This window comes from Eptesicus fuscus, chromosome 5 (assembly GCF_027574615.1).
Source record: "Eptesicus fuscus isolate TK198812 chromosome 5, DD_ASM_mEF_20220401, whole genome shotgun sequence".
Classification (NCBI taxonomy): domain Eukaryota; kingdom Metazoa; phylum Chordata; class Mammalia; order Chiroptera; family Vespertilionidae; genus Eptesicus; species Eptesicus fuscus.
The window spans coordinates 92,085,015-92,105,364 of NC_072477.1; the positions used below are offsets into that span (position 1 = coordinate 92,085,015).

The window sequence follows — 20,350 nt, forward strand, 5'->3', positions numbered from 1 at the left end:
TACTATCAATAAATCAAAATACAACAAGTGCTGATGAGGATGTGGAGAAAAGGGAACCCTAGTACACTGCTGGTAGGAATGCAAACTGGTACAACCCCTATGGAAAATTGTATGGAGTTTCCACATAAAATTAAAAATGGAACTGCCACTTGATCCATTGATCCCACTTCTAGGAATATATTCTAAGAATCCTGAAATACTAATCAGAAAGAATATATGCACCCCTGTGTTCATAGGAGTACAATTTACAATAGCTAAGATTTGGAAACAGCCTAAGTTCCCATCAATAGGTGAGTGGATAAAAAAGCTGTGGTACATTTACACCATGGAATACTATGCAGCCATAAAAAAGTATATCTTACCATTTGAGACAGCATGGAGGGACCTGGAAAGTATTATGCTAAGCAAAATAAGCCAGTCAGAGAAAGAGAAAAATATCATATGATCTCACTTATATGTGGAATTTAATGAACAAAATAAACTGACAAACAAAATAGATCCAGAGACACATGCAACAGACTGATGATTCTCAGAGGGAAGGGGAGGGTAAGGGAGGGCAGGAAAGGATTAACCAAAGAACTTATATGCATATATACAAAACCCATGGACACAGACAATATTGCGTTAAAGGCCTAGGGAGGGAGAGGAATGGAGAGGAGGAGGTCAATGGGGGAAAATGAGGGGACATCTGCAATACTTTCAATAATAAAGATAAATTTAAAAAATAAAACTGACACTGGAAAATTTTATATTCCTAAAAAAAAACATTTGGGAGAGTATTGAGGTGATACCCAATACTCAAGTAGATTCCTGGGCTTCATTCCCATTTCAAAATAGAATCTTGGAGGTAGGACTCAAGAATCTGTATTTAAAATAAAATAAAAAACATTTTTTAAAAAAAAAAAACCTTCCCAGTTGATTTTAAAAATTAGCTGGGCTTGGGAACCACTGTTTTAAACCATGGGCACTTTAGAAAGTCAGTAACCATAAATCTGTCAGGGCTAAGCAGTCAGGGAAAGCTTTGTGGCAGAAGTGGGATTTGACTGAGCTGTGTAGACTGTCAACGGCAGTGTACTGTAGACTGACAGGTGGGGAAAGGGCACAGGTTCTTCAGAAATGAGCAACAATATGACAGAGGTAAGAGCAACATGATCTGGTGCATTTGTGGTCCCATGAAATGCTGAGGCTCACCAGAAAGCATAGAGAGTGCAGTGAGAAATGATAGGAAATAGGTCACACAACAAGGCACTTTATGGTAATTTTCAATAAGTAATAGCTCAAGCTTCAAGACAGATGAGTGTGACGTGAAGAACAGGAAAAGAGAGCTCTGGCACTCCCTCAGTTTTAGGTCAGCTCTGCTCTAACCAGTGCTAGCCCCTGAAAGGTGATTCTGGGCTATGATTCTGGGAAAAGGGGGATTTTGTCTCCATTTGTGACTTTCAGTAAAATGAAAAGACAGGACTAAATGACATATAAGATTTCTTACAAATCTAATCTTTATGATTCAATTTTTAAGTCCCACTGTTTCATCATTTCCAGTGAGTTCCTTTAAGCATTCTTTGCTGTTCTTTGAATTTTGCTTTCATCGATTTTGGAGAGAAGAAATTGTCAAGTAATGTGGGCAATGGAGGATGATTTTTTCATTAATCTCACAATAGAAAGTCCCACATTTACATTCTAGTAACAATAAACCTGGCACAATACATACTTTCCTCCAAGGTTTGCTCTGGAGACTTTGTGACCTTAATAGAGTTTTCTGACTGAGATAAGGCCTTAAAACACACAGAAAAGATAGATTCATATGCCACACTGGCCTAGAATAAAACTCTGCATCAAATAACATGTTAGATAAATCTGACATGGCAAGCATTTCTGCAGTAGTAGCCACTTCTCCCAAGAAACTTAGTGATATATGAAGACTAATATACTCATGGGATAAAGACTACACCTTCTATTTCCAAGTACACTTGACACAACCCAAAAATCAATTTTCTCCTCTGTTTGAAGTAGTTCCAATCTGTCAAAATTCATCCCTCTTTGGCCTCATCACCAGCCATTTCCCTTTTTCCATCATATTATTTAATGACTACCAATTACAAATCACAGAAATGAAGATTCAATGGGAAATAAAATGCTGTTGCTAAGATATCTCAAGAATTCAGTATTAAATAGCCTTGCTGAAAGCTCCTAAGTTTATTCTCATGATTCTCGGGAATAATCATTTCATTATTTTCCATAAAGTATAAAATAATGTCTGAAAATTTTTTCAAGGACAAAAGAATTATGATAAATGTCTACAAACAAAGGAAAAAGCAATATGAAGTTGAAGCCTCTTTTCCTTAAATCTGCTTCATGCTATGACTCTGTACTATATTAGGGATATCTGATGGCTTATCTGAGTTCCAGAAAAAAAAAAAAGATTTACAGGATAAAAGCTGTGGAAAAAAATAGAATAATTTATTCTGGGAGCCCTGGTTCTGTTCCTCTTATGATTTGTGTCCTGATAGCTGATCTCTTTAAAAGTGGTGCCAGGATGTAGGGAAACTGACTTCTTATAAAAAATTCCTCAACTAAAGAGCACCTGTACCACTTCATTGTTTACTGACCCATGTTTATTAGATTTAAGAATTGGATGTATTTTATTTATTTATAAGTTATGATATTAATATTACATGAAATCCTGTTATTATAAATTTATATACATATATAACAAAGTTTCAAAAACTAACAAGCTTGTGGATAAGGAAAATGTCACAAAACAATAAAAGCTAGTATATATATACTTGTTACAATGGACATAAAACTGACCACATACTTGATGAATAATGGTCTTTCTTAACTATAAATTATCAGGGTAGTTTTGTGGAAAATCAGATTTTAAACTAGACTTTCAGAAATCAGCAAAGTTAAAGAACTTAATATTTTGAAGTTGCCCTCTGAATGTCCTGTCAGTTCTACCACCTACGTCAACTTTACGCTGGTTCCCTCCTCCACCTGCTCTGCCACCGCCTGCAATAGCTTTGTTTCGGTTTCTTCTTTGACCCAATCCAATCCATTGCTTCTGTTGGTCTTCTCTCTGGTCCTGGAACATACCAAGTGCTTTCCACCTCATTGTCCTTATCTGTGGTTTTTACTGCTGTAGAATATCTTGCACATAGTAGCTGTCCAATAATATAGGTTGAGTCAATGAATAATTGTTTCTTCAGGTCTATAGCTCCATAAGGACAGACACTGTGTTGTTTAATTCCCCCACTCAATTCCCAGAAGCCAGTATAGCACCTTAACACATAGTGAGTGTTCCATAAATAGCTCTTGAAGAAAGGAGGGAAGAAGGGAGGCAAGGGAAAGGGAGGTAGGAAGGAAAGATTAAACAAATGCTAATGTGCTGCAAGAGTTTTGCTTCAAGGACATGTTACCATCCTTGTCATTTTATGAGAATTTTAGTTCCTTTGGGAAGTATATAACAACACCATGACACATCAAGAAATAAAGATAGAAAAGTCTATGTTAGTATTTGCCCTGTTAGAATTATTTTACAGCTACTTGACTAAATGTGCTGATTTGAAAAATAATGAATAGTTATAAAAATTCCATAATTGCACACAAATTAGCCCCAGAGCATTATCATGAATACCTACTGCCTGTATTTCCAAATGCTAATAACTAAATATATAGGTTTTTCATCATTTTAACAAGGCTTTTACTTGAATATTAAAAAGACTAGGTACATTATAGAAATTATTTTATTAATATCCACATTCAGTAGTTTGATTCCTATACAATAATTGCATATGCTCAGAGAAACGTCATGTTCCTGATGCTAGAGGTAATATTACCTCAGTGACACTATCAAAATGAATTATGCTTTTTCTTTATTGCAGCAAGACATATTCCATTATCTGTTGAATATAACAAACATGTAACACTGAGATTGTTTCAGATTTAGTACCCCAGAGTATACCATGGAGTAATAATGTATTATGAAAGGAAAATTGTTTTAAGCTCTTCCTTGTAAATTATTCTCCTTTTCCCATTATCCATGTAAGAGATTTTTTTTAAAGGTAACATTTTTAAGCATAGAAATGTGCATGGCACTTGACCAAAGTTAATAACATAATTATACTTTGTTAGCTCACTAGGAATTCATAATTTAGTATAAAATTTTTTAATCACAAAACAGGATAAGAGGACTTTTTTTTTTTTTCTATAATACCAAGAGAGCCTGCAAAGATCTCTTTTGGATAAGGAATTTAAAAGCATTTTATATGTCTGGTGGGGTGTATATAATAAGTTCTACAAAGTACAAGTTTGGCATCATTCACCATAATATAAGTTTCAGTCTCATAAAAAACTCCATTAACTATTTTTCTCAAATCAGAAAAACAAAAATTGAATTAAAATATGGAAATAAATGCAACCTGAATAAAGACAATTGGAAGAAAAGTCTCCAAGAATGAATAATCTGTGATTTTTTAAGAGTACTGGCTGCATACTTACCTGGCAGGGGAGATACCATGATCACAAAGGTGGTTTTCCCAGGGCGAGGCTTATCCATTGCACTCCAGATGTGCTGACCCCTGCGATTTCCCCAAATGTGGGAAACTCAACTGCATAATTTGTGGTAGTGGGGGACTGCGTTCGCGCTCTCCCTGAAGAAAAAGAAAAAAAGAGTACCGGCCCAGTTTTATGAAGCAGATTTCTCTAACAACAGTACATGACATCTCAGGAGTTAATTCTCTGGGATTATAGTTGAAACTAATAATTCTCTAAGCTGTCAATTTTTATGATTGATCTGTTGATATGTTAATAATACAGTCCTTTTATTATAGCAAACTACACATTTTCATTCTTTGCTTTTCTTTGTGACTATTAAAAACAACAGTGTACATGCTTTTCTAAAATTCAACAAGTCTACAAATTAGGATCTTGTTACCAATTTTAATAATTTCCTTCTAACTAGAGAAAAGAATGGAAAATACAGAAGAGCTTTAAAATAACACCATTATTCTGCCTTCAGGAGTTAATCACTGGTAACATTTTCACTCATCCTTTTCTATTTAATGCAATTTAAGTAGTCTTTCATGCAATTAATCAACAAATATTTATTGATTGCCTGCTATGTGCTAGTCATTGTTGTAGGCATTGGCAATCCTATCTAATAAAAGAGTAATATGCAAATTAACCAACACTCTGCTACACCCACAAGCCATGCCCACCAGCCACGCCCACTATCCAATCAGGAGCAAGTATGCAAATTAACCCAACCAAGATAGCTGCAGCCACGGAGAGAGCAGAAGGGAGGCTTGGGTTTCCCCGGCAATGGAGGAAGCCAAGCTTTCCGCACACCTTGGCTGGCCCAGGCCTCCGCTTAAGGATACAAAGTTTCAATTATAGAACATAAATAAATCCCAGATACCAGGGCCTTTGCTTGGGTCACCAGGGGGCGTGGCCAGCCTGCAAACCACCACAGGCCCCTCGCCCAGGCTGCCCCATGTCCCAAGAGAACCCCCACCCTGATCTGGGATACCCTTCAGGCAAACCAGCTGGCCCCCACCAATGCACCAGGCTTCTATCCTATCTAATAAAAGAGTAATATGCAGATTGACCATCACTCCAACACACAAGATGGCTGCCCCCATGTGGTCAAAGATCCTGCTGCCATGTGGACACAAGATGGCCAGCAGGGGAGGGCAGTTGGGAAGGACCAGGCCTGCAAGGGAGGGCAGTTGGGGGCAATCAGGCCAGCAGGGGAGGGCAGTTGGGGGTGATCAAGCCTGCAGGGGAGGGCAGTTAGGGGTGACCAGGCTGGCAGAGGAGGGAAGTTGGGGGCAAACAGGCTGGCAGGGGAGCATTTAGACATCAATCAGGCTGGCAGGGGAGTGGTTAGGGGGTGATCAGGCTGGCAGGCAGAAGCGGTTAGGGGCAATCAGGAAGGCAGGCAGGCAAGCAGTTGGGAGCCAGATTGGAGAGGGTGCAGGCTGGGCTGAGGGACAACCCCTCCATGCACAAATTTTGTGCACCAGGCCTCTAGTACTACTATAAATAAAATAATTAAGGTGCTTGTTCCCAAGGACAGATAATAAACAAATAAGCATATATTATAGAATTGTACACCAGACACCTATAAAATTTTATTAACCATTGTCACACACAAAAAAAATCAATAAAAAAATAAATAACTGTGATAGTAGTATGGTTGTGATATATACATGTCATTTCTATTACATTTACTATATATTTTGTAGATCCATAATACATAACTGATTTATTATTAAATAAACAAATCCTATCCTACCTAATAAAAGAGTAATACGCAAATTTACCGTACCTCCACTACACCCACAAGCCACACCCACCAGCCAATCAGGAGTAAGTATGAAAATTAACAAAACCAAGATGGCTGTGGCCACAGAGCAAGCAGGAGGCTTGGGTTTCCCTGGCAATGGAGGAAGCCAAGCTTCCCACACACCCTGCCCTCCACTCAAGGCTACAAAGTTTTAATTATAGAAGATAAATAAATCCCAGATACCAGGGCCTCTGCTTGGGTTGCCAGGGGGCATGGCCAGCCTGCAAACCACCACAGGCCCCTTGCCCAGGCCACCCCATGCCCCAAGGGAAGCCCCACCCTGATCCGGGACACCCTTCAGGGCAAACTAGCTGGCCCCCACCCATGCACCAGGCCTCTATCCTATCTAATAAAAGAATAATATGCAAATTGACCATCACTTCAACACACAAGATGGCTGCCCCCATGTGGACACAAGATGGCCAGCAGGGGAGGGCAGTTGGAGGAACCAGGCCTGCAAGGGAGGGCAGTTGGGGGCGATCAAGCCTGCAGGGGAGGGAAGTTAGGGGTGACCAGGCCTGCAGGGGAGAGCAGTTGGGGGGGACCAGGCCTGCAGGAGAGGGCAGTTAGGGGTGACCAGGCCTGCAGGGGAGGGCAGTTAGGGGTGACCAGGCTGGCAGGGGAGGGCAGTTAGGGGCAATCAGGCTGGCAGGGGAGCAGTTAGGCATCAATCAGGCTGGCAGGGGAGTGGTTAGGGGGTGATCAGGCTGGCAGGCAGAAGCAGTTAGGGGCAATCAGGAAGGCAGGCAGGCAAGCAGTTGGGAGCAGCAGTCCTGGATTGTGAGAGGGATCGGGCCTAAACAGGCAGTCAGACATTCCTTGAGGGGTCCCAGATTGGAGACGGTGCAGGCTGGTCTGAGGGACAACCTCACCGCCCATGCCCCGTACACGAATTTCGTGCACCGGGCCTCTAGTAAGTATATAATAGAGAAATGTAAGTACTCTGCAGAAAAAGAATTTCAGCTAAATAGTGTCCTGGAACTAAAAACAAAAACAAAATAAAATGTCACAAGTTTAGTACTAGACATGTTCTTTTTTACAAGGGACATTAGGTAATCTAGGTAGTGATGAAACTATATTGTTTCTAATGTTTTGTTGTCAGTTTCTCTACTTGGCCTTTAATTGGTATTTTCCCCTTTACAAAATTCATATTTCTATATTGTGATCTTAAGAATCGACCTAGAAATCCACTTATTGCTGGATATTTGTTCCTTTTTTATAAGTAACTATTAGCAGAAATTATTTCACATACCTATTAAGAGAAATGCTTGATTATTTTGTTACAGTAATTCATAAATATGGCAATATTTGATCAAAGAATATGCACATTTTAATGCTTTTTATTTATATTGTCAAATTTTTCTCCAGATTATGCCAATTTTACACACACTAAATTGCTACTCCGTATTTTATCTTTTCTTTTTTTTAAATATATAATTTTTTGCTATGTTTGATAGATACAAAATTATAGCTAACATTTATTGAGAAATTATTACTTAACAAACACTGTACTATACATTTGCACGTATAATTGCACTTAAAAGTTAAGAAATCTGAGGTTTTAAAGAGCTAAATAAATTTCCAAAGATCCCTCAGCTATTAAGTCATCTTGTATCATAATCTCTTTGTATTAAATTGCAACACTATATGCAACTTAGTTAATTGATGATTGATTGGCAATTGATTGGTAATATATTAATATATTTTATTGTATGTATATTATACTTCAAGAAAGTTGATTTTTAATTTTTTATTGATTTTTTAGAGAAAGAAAAAGAGAGAGAGAGAAAACATCAATTTGTTGTTCCACTTACTTATGCATTCATTGGTTGATTCTTGTATATGCCCCAACCAGGGATCAAACCTGCAGCTTTGGTATATTGGGACAATGCCCTAACCCAGTGGTCGGCAAACTCATTAGTCAACAGAGCCAAATATCAACAGCACAACGATTGAAATTTCTTTTGAGAGCCAAATTTTTTAAACTTAAACTTCTTCTAACGCCACTTCTTCAAAATAGACTCGCCCAGGCCGTGGTATTTTGTGGAAGAGCCACACTCAAGGGGCCAAAGAACCGCATGTGGCTCGTGAGCCACAATTTGCCGACCACGGCCCTAACCAACTAAGCTGCCCAGCCAGGGGTAATATTAATATATTTTATATATTCACTGGGTTTTTTGTAATTTGATGCTATCAATATATTCATGCATTTATTTATTCTATATCAGGATACACTCTATGGAAATTATGTTGAGTGAAAACAGACGTGGGCTCTAACCTCATGGAAGACACATCCCAAAGGAGGAAATACAGCAAACTCAGGTTAGGAAAGAACTGCAGGCAGGGTCAAGCAACGATTTGTTTTCTAAATTCAGTCCCAGTATTAGCAACTGTAGGTCAGGACTATTGCTTGAAAGGGTCCTCAACTGGGCTCTGTAATAAAAGTTGGAGAGCCCTAAGCCCTGTGGTTCAACTAGAAACCTCACTCTTAAATCCTACAAGTCAAGTCTGAGTTACGCAGCAGTTACAGGACAAGTGCATTGTTTTGAGGCAGGGATTAGGGTATAATGACATGGCTTCCTGGATTGGAAGGTGTGATGGTTAATTTTATGTGTCAACTTGACTGGGCTACAGGATGCCCAGATAGCTGGTAAAACATTTTTGGTTATTTCTGTGAAAGTGTTCCCAGAAGAGATTAACATTTGAATTGTTGAACTGAGTAAAGCAGATGGCCCTCTTCAGTGTCAGTGGGCATCACCCAAATTGTTGGGGGCCTGGATAGAACCAAAAGGCAGAGAAGGGGTGAATTCACTCTCTCTGATGGTGTTGAGATTCCATCTTCTCCTCAGACATTGGCCCTCCTGGTTCCTGGGCATCTGAACTCATACTGGGACTTACAGCATCAACGCCCAATGCTCAGGCCTTCCAACTCAGACTGAATTATACCTCCAGCTTTCCTGGTTCTCCAGATTGCAGATACAGATCATGGGACTTCTCAGCTTCCATAACCAAATGAGCAAAATCTACTCTTATATCTTTGTCTATATCAACTGCTCCTCTGCCTAGCAGGCCCCACTTGTGCAAGGCCATATGAACCAATAGACCCAGGCTGCACCTTCATGTGGGATAAGGAAAGCACACAGTAGGTCATCCACTCTATAAAGATAACATTTGCCCTATCTAGTTAAGAGCCTCCTAAATTCATCTTGGAAAGGCAACATTTTACATAGCCTCTAAACAAAACTGAGCAAAGAAACCTTTGATTAATCACATCATCAGAGATTGAAAAATATGCAATTAGAAATGATTTCCTGAAAAACAAAATTCTGCAGGAACAGAACATAGAAGGTATCAGCTGAACAGACAGCAGAACAGATGCATTAACACCAGGACAGACCTGATAGTATCGTCTTCAACACATTGAGGAGTTGTTCTTATTAGCTGCTCAGCGTGAAGAAATGAGTTTGCCAGATCATTGTATAGCCTATATAGTGTTGTATTTATCATTATTTAGCCAATGTGGAGTTGAGTGTATATAGTTTCATTAGAAACACTGGTTCAATCATTCTCATCAAACCCTTTTGTCATCTTCCTAAAATTTAACCTAAGAATTCCCCCTCAAGGTATCATTTTATATGGATCCCTGAATAAAGAAGTCAAGAATCTGGCACCTAAACTGAACATAACCAGGTGCATAGCCTCTCTCACAGAATGCTGTCTGCAGGCTTACTTCTCCTGGGCATGCTGCACTGCTCCTTCATATTCATCATTTAATTTCTTCCTTACAACAGTCTTGTGAATTATGCTAGAACAGATATTATTAAGCCCTCATGAAGAATGAGGAAACTGAAACTCAAAATAGATGACGTCCAAGGTCACGAAACCCTTAAGTAAGGCCTAGAATTCTGGCTTCTAATCAACCACATACCTAGTTCTTTTTCATTTCATCAGACTTCTTATACTTCATCATGATTTTGACGTTTGTTTTTATAAAAAGCATTATATTGGGACTCTGACGTTCAATAAGCTTATCATCAAACTTGCTTTTTAAAATGGAGCTACCACAGTCGGTCACAGAAGCTGTAATAATTCTCTCTATGGCTTTGAAAGCCTTGTTTACTGCTCATTGATCGCCATGACAATGCTACCATAAATAACCCCAGATAGATTGCTATGTGTAATCACAGACGACATCCATATGCATGAGTCACCTGTCAGCTCTCCAAGCCCATCATTTCCAATACCTGTCAACATGTCATCAAGGACTCTCTGAGTTTGTGAACTCTCTCAAGAAGGTAACATCATGCAGTGCTACACAAATTTGTGGTTGAAGAAAACAAAATTTTAAAATGCCCACTGTTTGGCGGGAAGAGTGGGTAGGGATTTGCTAGGTCACTCTGAACTGTTCTTTGTCCCACCTCACAGCATAAGGATCCAGTCTCAAGGATAGAAATTCAATTCTACTTTTTACTTGTGGTCAACAATATACCCAAAGACTCATAAGAGGCAAACATAGAATACTCTCAGAATCTTCTAGAACAAACTACCATATGGCAACTAACAGTGATATCGTGTCTATCAGCCACAGCAGTGTTTCAGGAAAGGCTTCGGTCACTTGTGCAGGAATAGTTGTGATGGGACATTATGCCCAGGAAGAGGTTTAGGCTGAGAGCCCATAATAGGGCAGGTAAGAATCAAAAGTCAGGACAGAGAGGCCTGTCTCCAGACCAACAGGGTAAGCAGCATGCAATTACTTGAACCCAAGAACAGGACAAAGGATAGAATTCCAACAGGCAAGAGCCAAGAATCGAACAACTCACATAGAGAGGAAGGCAGGAAAGCAGTAATCCAGGTACACAATCCACAGGTAGGGAAGCAAGTAGTAGAGTCCAAGTAAGTAAAAGACCCAAAGCCTGAGCAGAAAAGTGAGTCAGTTCAAGGCATCAGTGGTCAAGGCATTACATAATAAATCTGACTGTGATACAGGATTTGTCTCATCCAAGGGCATCTTAGACACTGGCTGCCAAGCCTCAGCACACAGCTGCAAAGAGATAAGTAGCTTTACCTATCCAGGAGATGCTCTGGTGATTCTGAAAAATAAAAGCTCAAATAAAAGTGTGTTTACATTTTTTAATCTAGTTACTACATATGAATAAATGCATGTGCCATTTAAATAACACTAATAATGCACAAAACTGTACCCCTGTATCTATTTCATTCATGTCTATAGCAAATGACTAATATGGCTAACAATAATAATGTTAGTAATAATAGAAACACTTTTTGTGGGCAACAAGAAAATAACCATAATAATAGTAATAGCTAATTTTACTGAGCAGATATTAATCACTAAGCTGTTTCTAGGTACTTTAGATGTGATATATTTCATTCCTTTCAACAATTCTTAGTTAGATACTATTATCTCCATTTTACAGGGGAGGCACAGAGGCATTAAGTCATTTTCTCAAATTCACACAGCTGGTGATTCTGAATTTGAACCCATATTTTTCAATTTACATTGGGAGAAAGGACTACCATGACACTAGATCTTATGATCTATCAAAAGATAAAAAAATAAAAGTTCACTTCAAAACTCCCTTCTTCTCAATTCTAATTCCATCTAGCAAACCGCCTATAATTCCCAACTTTCTTCTATCATCATCTTCTTGTGACATCTGAAAATACTAAGGGTAGGAAGGAACAAGGAATTAACATTTACTGAAGTATATGGAATTGCATATTGCCAGCCTCTATAATCAACACTGTACATATGTGCCAGAGCCAGAACAGATCAGTGTGTCCCCAGAGGGTAAACCCCAAATCATCCTCAAAGTCATAGCCAGGCATGTGAGTTTCATAGGCAGGGATAGATGCGAAATGAAGAGTAAAAATAGGAAGGGAACTTGTGCAAGTCTCCATGAACACCACAGAAAAGGAGCTGTGTGGAGGGTACACAGAAGGTTTATGTGTTCATGACAGACCTTGGTCTGTGCAAGTACCTAGAGGACCTAAGACAGAAAAGACAGTTTTTGAATTTCTCATGGCTTAGCTTTCCACATTTCCTATGTAATGAGTGAGTTTAAAATTCACTGAGAACTATATTTTCAACCAATGAAAAATATATGGGGACAGTTACTTCTTGTCTGTAATCAGATACTGAGAAAGTATAACAAATAGAAAATATATTGAAGAGAAAATGAGGAACGAATATCATGATGAGGATGGTTAAGGGGTTATTTCCATTCAATCTGTTTACTCAACCTTGGGGTTGTTTTCATTCAATCTGTTTACTCTAACCTTTCTCATGAGGGCATCTCACACATTAAGAAGGGACAAAAAAGCAACCAATTAAGCATCTGTTACCACTTTCCCTTTAATGTTTAACTTGAAAAAACTTTCCATTTTCTTCCAAATGAGAGCTGATTGTACATGACTTTGGCTTGGCCCAGACTAGCATTAATTAGCCTGCAGGTCCAACAAGATGGAAAAGGAACATTTTCACCAGGCAGTGAAGCTGCCTGTGTGAGCATTTCCTTCACTGACAGTAACAAGATTAATGAACACAGCCACCTTGGTGGTGCTTTGAATGTTACCCTCAAGCTGATTTTCAAACACAGCTAACCAAGGAGCCAAAAATCACATACAAAACACATGATATCTATTCTATGTTGCAATAGGCCATGTCTATTAGGGAATGTGGGAAATGCTTCATGTTTTACTTGAATCTTAATTTTTCCCGTCTTCATTATAAGGAGGTGGCTACCGCAACTGCCTTTGTGAGACAATTCTATTTTGATCATTAGCTCTGACCTGCCTTAAGGAGTCCAAGGATTTTCCCATTTCTGCTCCTTTTACTCATAGGACTCCAAGAGGTTAAGCCAAGTAGTCATTTCCTTCTTGTATATCTAGTTACTCAACGAATGCTCTTAACTTTCCCATTTCCCACTGCATCCCCCCATATGTCCTCATCTCCAGCCTTCTGGAGCTAATCATCTATCCCTGTACTCATTGCTGCAGACTCTGTCCTCACACTTACTTTTTCAGTGAGCACATAGAAAGGACACCTATCAGACTAGACCCCCCACTGTTATGACCTCAGTTAACCTTAATTTTCTCCTCAGGCCCTATCTTTAAATACACTCACATTGGGGTGAGGTTTTAACATGTGAACTGGGGAGGAACACAATTCAGTAGACAACATTAATGTACTCTCACCAGCCCAGAAAGCTCTTCCCTCCCTTCTCCTCAAACATTCCACTCAAGCTTCCACATTCCTAAGTGTTTTCTTCTCCAAGAAACCTTCTCCAGTTCCAGTCAGAAATAGTCTTTTACCACTGTGGTACTTACTTCATTCTCCCCAATGACCTGGCACAGTCATGCATGTCATAACCACTCTTTCTGTATCTACAGTGTCTAGCGCATGATTACACAGTAGGCACTTAATAAATAAGAAAAAACGGAATAAGTGAATTTTCTTTCTTTCTGCTACTGACATTTTCTCTGATTCCTCTCTAATCCTTTTTGTCCTTATTGTAAACTCTCTTCCTTTCCCTTTTTTCTTTCCCACAAAATCAATTACTATTATTTTCAAGACCCCCTAAAAGTATAATCTGCTTACTTTCCCTTTACTCGCTTGCCATATTCTTTGCAAACACTGAAGTTTTCGAGTATGAAGTTATACCTATATCCCGACAACTCCCAAAGTCTGCAACCTGGACCTTCCTTTCTGAGTTTTAGTCCTGGACACAGATCCCTGCTTAATGTCACTATTGAATGTCCTGTGAGCAAGTCAAACACAATAACCTATCTAAACATAAACATTCCACAACAAATCATTTTCCAAACCCTGCAGATTAGACTGCTTCAACATTTCCCTTTCTGCCACTTTCTTAATTGAGCTTAGTATGTTACATGCCAGGATGATGGTATCAAAGAGGGTACATCTGAGGGTGAGGTGTAGTCATGATGATAGCAATGGGAACAACTTGATTATTTTTGCTCATTTGTGGGTTTAGACTCGTTCCCACTATTCCCCTAAATTCTTTTTTTGATCCCAACAAACCAAATATAATCCCTCAATTATAGTAATATACCCGCTTGTTTCTATACACTGCTTCCTCAGCCAGCAGTACCATCCTCCACCTTCTGCATCCAGTTAATTCTCATTCATCTTTCAAAACTTAGGTTAGGCCACCACCTCCTAGAGGAAGATTTCCAGGATATCCTTTGTACTCCTCAGGGACTTCAAGCATACTCTACCATCACACTTGTATTGGGTTAAAATTTAGAAAGATAAATAAAATTTTTCTTTGCTATATCCCTTGACTTTCTCTACCAAATCAGCAGTCTTCATTGAAAAGGGCACACACAGCCCTGACTGGTTTGGCTCAGTGGATAGAGCGTCAGCCTGTGGACTCAAGGGTCCCAGGTTCGATTCCGGTAAAGGGCATGTACCTTGGTTGCGGGCACATCCCCAGTGGGGAGTGTGCAGGAGGCAGCTGATCGATGTTTCTCTCTCATCAATGTTTCTAACTCTCTATCCCTCTCCCTTCCTCTCTGTTAAAATCAATAAAATATATTTTTTTAAAAAAGAAAAGGGCACACACACACACACACACACACACACACACACACACCAGGAGTCATTTGACTTTATAAATAGAAATTGGATACCTTGTTGCTTTCTCTAATCACAAATTTGAATTATTCAGAGTACATGAGAATTTAGGCTCAATTTTAAAAACATAAAATGACATATTCACTAGCAATAGATGTCATTTCTTACTTATATAGAATGAGCAGAGACCCTTTTGTATAACCCTGTGTAAAATGAAGAAATCAATTTCTAACAACACTGAGATGTTCTTGAGACTATCATAGCTACAACTGGTCTCAAAAAGAATTTAAAAGAAAATATTTTATAGAGGCAGAAGGTGGTCAGGTTTGGGTCATATCCTTCAAACTAAACTCATTACAGTTTGCACAAGCTGCATGATTGTGAGATCTGCAAATGCCACTGATGACGCACAAGGCTTCTTTAACAGTTTCATCAATGTTGCTAAACACTAGATAATGAGACAGATCACCACTATTCAGGACCTGAAATATAATCAATACTACAACATAGAAACCAGGCTCGTTACATTTCAACATGGAAAGCAGAATACAAAAACAGTTCTTTATGTACTTGTTTTTTCTTCTTAAATTTTATTTTTTCCATCACCATGTATCCCCTCTATTCCCTCTTCCACCTCCACCCATTCCCTTCTACCCCTGTAATGACCACAGTGTTGCCCATGTCCATGAGTTCTTGCTTCTTTTTTATTGTTTGCTCAATCCCTCCACCCTTTAAGTACTTTTATGAATGGATCCAGAAGAAACCCTTAACCAATGGGATAAAATGTAGCTTCACAAGCAAGAACAAATTTTGACAGAGCAGCCTCTCTCAGCTCAAGAGCTACACTAGACCTAAGAGCTGAGATTTGCTGAAAAACATCAGCTCAGGCAGATCAGCCCACAGTAGTAAGGAATTTGAGACATGTGGGTTCTATTTGATGAATATTTCAAGCTGACCACACACCACTGCATACAAATTGCTTGGTAAAAATGCACCTAAAACAAAGCTATTCAACTGTCAGGGATTTCGTGTATATTTAATCACCTAGCAATTTTTTCCTTTATTTCATTTTATTATTTTTTCCATCACCATTTATCCCCCATATATCCTCTTCCACCTCCCCCCACACAACTGCCCCCAAAACTTAGGTTAGGCCACCAGTCACCTCACTGTTGTTCATGTCCATGAGTTCTTCCTCTTTTTATTTTTTGCTCAATCCCTTCATCCCTCCAAATACACACACACACACACACACACACACACACACACACACACACACACACACACCAGAAAGGTCTACCTGCTCTCTACCTATGAGTGTGTCTCTATTTTGCTTGTTAGTTTAGTTTGTTCGTTAGATTCCACACATGAGTGAAGCCATATGGTACTTGTCGTTCTCTGACTGGCTATTTTCACATAGCATAATGTTCTCCAGGTCCATCCATGCTGGTGTAAAATATAAGAGTTCCTTCTTTTTTACAGCACAGTAGGATTCCATTGTGTAAATGTACCACAGCTTTATTATCCATTCATCTACTGATGAGCATGTGGTCTGCTTCCAAATCTTGGCTATTGTAAATAGTGCTGCTATGAACAAAGGGGTGCATATGTTTTTTTGAATTAATGCCTCAGGTTTCTTCAGATGTATTCCCATAAATGGAATCACTGAGTCATAAGGTAGTTTCATTTTTAATTTATTGAGGTAATGAGGTAACTCCATACTGCTTTCCACCGTGGCTGCAACAGTCTGCATTCCCACCTGCAGTCCACGAGGGTTCCCTTTTCTCCACATCCTTGCCAACACTTGTTGTTTGTTGATTGATTTTTTCCTTTTAATCTTTATTGTTGAAAGTATTACCTAGGTCCTCCTTTTTCCACTATTAACCTCTTCCAGCGAGTTCCCATCCTTCACCCCCCAGGCCCTCACCACCCCATTGTCTGTGTCCACGGGTTATGCATATATGCATACAAGTTCATTGGTTGATCTCTTCCCACCCACCCTCCCCTGCCTTCCCTCTAAGGTTCAACAGTCTGTTCATGCTTCTATGACTTTGGACCTCTTTTGAGCATCAGCATAATTGGTTCTTTAGATTCCACATATGAATGAGATCATGTGATACTTATCTTTCTCTGACTGGCTTATTTGGCTCAGCATAATACTCTCCAGGTCCACCCATGCTGTTGCAAATGGTAAGAGTTCTTTCTTTTATATTGCCACATAGTATGCCATTATGTAAATGTACCATAGTGTTTTCATCCACTCATGTGCTGACAGGCACTTAGTCTGTTTCCATGTCTTACCTATTGTAAATGGCACTGCTTTGAACATAGGGGTGCATATATTCTTTCTGATGAGTGTTTCAGATTTCTTAGATATGCTCCTAGAAGTGGGATCAAATGGGAGTTCCTTTTTTAATTTCCTGAGGAAACTCCATACTATTTTCCACAGTGGCTGCACCAGTCTGCATTCCCACCAGCAGGATTTAGGTTTCCCTTTTCTCCACAACCTTGTCAACACTTATCTTGGTTGATTTGTTGATGGTAGCCATTCTGACAGGTGTGAGGTGATATCTCTTTGTCATTTTAATTTGCATCTCTCTGATGATTAGTGATTTTGAGCATTTTTCCATATGTCTCTTGGCTTCCCGTATGTCCTCATTGGAGAAGTATCTATATAGGTCCTTTGCCCATTTTTAATTGTATTGTTTGTCTTCTTTTTGTTAAGTTGTATGAGTTCCCTATATATTTTAGAGATTAACCCCTTATCAGATGTATCATTGGCAAATATGTTCTCCCATGTAGTGGGGTCTCTAATTATTTTGATGATGGTTTCTTATGCCATGAAGAAGCTCTTTATTTTCATGTAGTCCCATTTGTTTATTTTCTCCTTAGTTTCCATTGTTCTAGGAGATGTATCGGTAAACATATTGCTGACAGATGTCTGAGATTTTGGTGCCTGTGGTTTCTTCTAGGACTTTTATGCTTTCACATCTACATTTAAGTCCTTTATCCATTTTGAGTTTATTTTTGTGTATGTGTAAGTTGGTGGTCTAGCTTCATTTTTTTGCATGTATCTGTCCGATTTTTCCAACACCATTTATTGAAGAGACTATCTCTGCTCCATTGTATGCTCTTACCTTCTTTGTCAAATATCAATTGAGCGTAATGGCTTGCATCAATTTCTGGGTTCTCTGTTCTGTTCCATAGATCTACGTGCCTGTTCTTGTGCCAGTACCAGGCTGTTTTGAGTACAGAGGTTTTGTAGTATAACTTGGTCTTTAATATTGTGATTCCTCCCACTTTGTTCTTCTTTCTCAAGATTGCTGCAGCTATTTTGGGGGTCATTTTTGGTTCCATATAAATTTTTGGAGTATTTGTTCTTCATCTGTGCCATTGGTATTTTGCTAGGGTTTGCATTGAATCTAAAGATTGCTTTGGGTAATTATGGACATTTTAATGATGTTGAGTCTACCAATCCATTAACATGATATATTCTTCTACTTGCTTATATCTTCCTCTGCCTCTTTGTTCATTGTCCTGTAGTTTTCTGAGTACAAGTCTTTTACCTCCTTCATTAAGTTTATTCCTGAGTATCTTAATTTTTTTTATTGCAATGGTAAATGGGGTTATATTTTTAGTTTCTCTTTCTGAGGGTTCACGATTGGTGTATAAAAATGCTATGAATTTTTGGCTGTTAATTTAGTATCCTGCTACATTTCCAAATTCATTTATTAAATTTAGTAGTTTTTTTATGGAGTCTTTAGGGTTTTCTATATACAGTATCATGTCATCTGCGAATAATGAGAGTTTTACTTCCTTCTTTCCAATTGCATGCCTTTTATTTCTTCCTCTTGTCTAATTGCTGTGGCTTAGGACTTTGCCTAAGCAACCAAACAATCGGTCGACCGATCGCTATGATGTGCACTGACCACCAGGGGGCAGACGCTCAAAGCAGGAGCTGCCCCCTAGTGGTCAGTGCACTCCCACAGTCAACCTCCTGCAGCCCCGATCAGCATGATTGCCGGCCAGGCTGAGGGACCCCACCTGTGCCAGAATTCGTGCACCAGGCCTCTAGTGTTAAATAAGAGTGGTGAAAGCTGACATCCCTGAATTGTTCCTGATCATAAGGGAAACATTTGTAGTTTTTGCCCATTGAGTATGATGTTGGCTGTGGGTTTGTCATCTATGGTCTTTATTACATTGTGGTTTGTTCCTTCTATTCCCACTTTGCTGATAGTTTTTATCATAAATGGATGCTAGGTCTTATCCAATGCTTTTTCTGCATCTATTTGTATGATCATATGGTTTTTAATCCTTCATTTTGTTTATAGAGTGTATCACGATTATTGATTTGGAAATATTGTACCAGCCTTGCATCCCCAGAATAAATCCCACTTGGTTGTGGTGTATGATCTTTTTAATGTAAAAAGATCTAGTTTGCTAATATTTTGTTGAGGTTTTTAGCATCTATGCTTATCAGGGATATTGGCCTATAATTTTCTTTCTGTGTAGTGTCTTTATCTCGTTTTAGAATTAGGATAATTCTGGCCTCATAAATAAGCTTGGGAGTCTTTCCTCCTCATGAATTTTTTTGGAATAATTTGAGAGAGAGAGAGAAATCAATGTGAAAGAGACACATTGATTGGTTGCACACACCCTTACTGGGACTGAGGATTGAAACTGCAACCCAGGTATACATGCCCTTGACCAGGAATTGAACCCACAACCCTTCAGTGCATGGGCAGACACTCTAACCACTGAGAAACACAGGCCAGGGCAAAATGGCTAACTTTTTAAACATACTTTCCATGCGCCAGGCTCTGTTTGCAGCACTTTAGAAGTGTTACCTGAATTTAATCTCATAAAAACTCTTAGTTGGGTAATATTAATGTGCCCTTTGTAAGATAAGAAAACTAAGGCAAAACTAAACTGACATAATGAGTAATAAGTAGTAAAAAGAATAGTTTGGTACTGAGACAGTGTTAAAGAAATTTCAACAGAGTAGGCCGTATTTGAGCTGAGCAATAAAAGATAAACTGGGCTGTGAAAGGTGGAAAGAAAGACATTTCCAGGCAAAATGTATAGCATGAAAAAATAGGCAAGGCTAAGAGCTACACTGCTACCTCAAATGTGTTACCTGTTCGTGGCCTCCCAGTCTTCATGATACTTCTTTAGCTAGGACTCTCTTCCCTCTTATCCAAACTAATACATTCATCAGGGTTTAATTGTTAATTAGACATGGTTGGAAAGAAGAAAAAAGCCAAGGATGATTCCAAAATATTTGACTGGGACAACAAGAAGGATGGATCTTCTATTCACTGAAATGGAAGACTGTGGGATTGGCAATTTAAAGACAAAGATAAGGGAAGCTGAAAAATAAAACCCAA

General features: G+C 39.0%; 1 non-coding gene across 1 annotated transcript; it reads left to right on the forward strand.

Moving 5' to 3' along the window:
- Positions 1-4,489: 4,489 nt before the first annotated feature.
- Positions 4,490-4,653, forward strand: LOC114234763 (U1 spliceosomal RNA). Its single transcript, XR_003620946.2, has one exon. It is a non-coding gene; the product is annotated as a U1 spliceosomal RNA (small nuclear RNA).
- Positions 4,654-20,350: the final 15,697 nt, after the last annotated feature.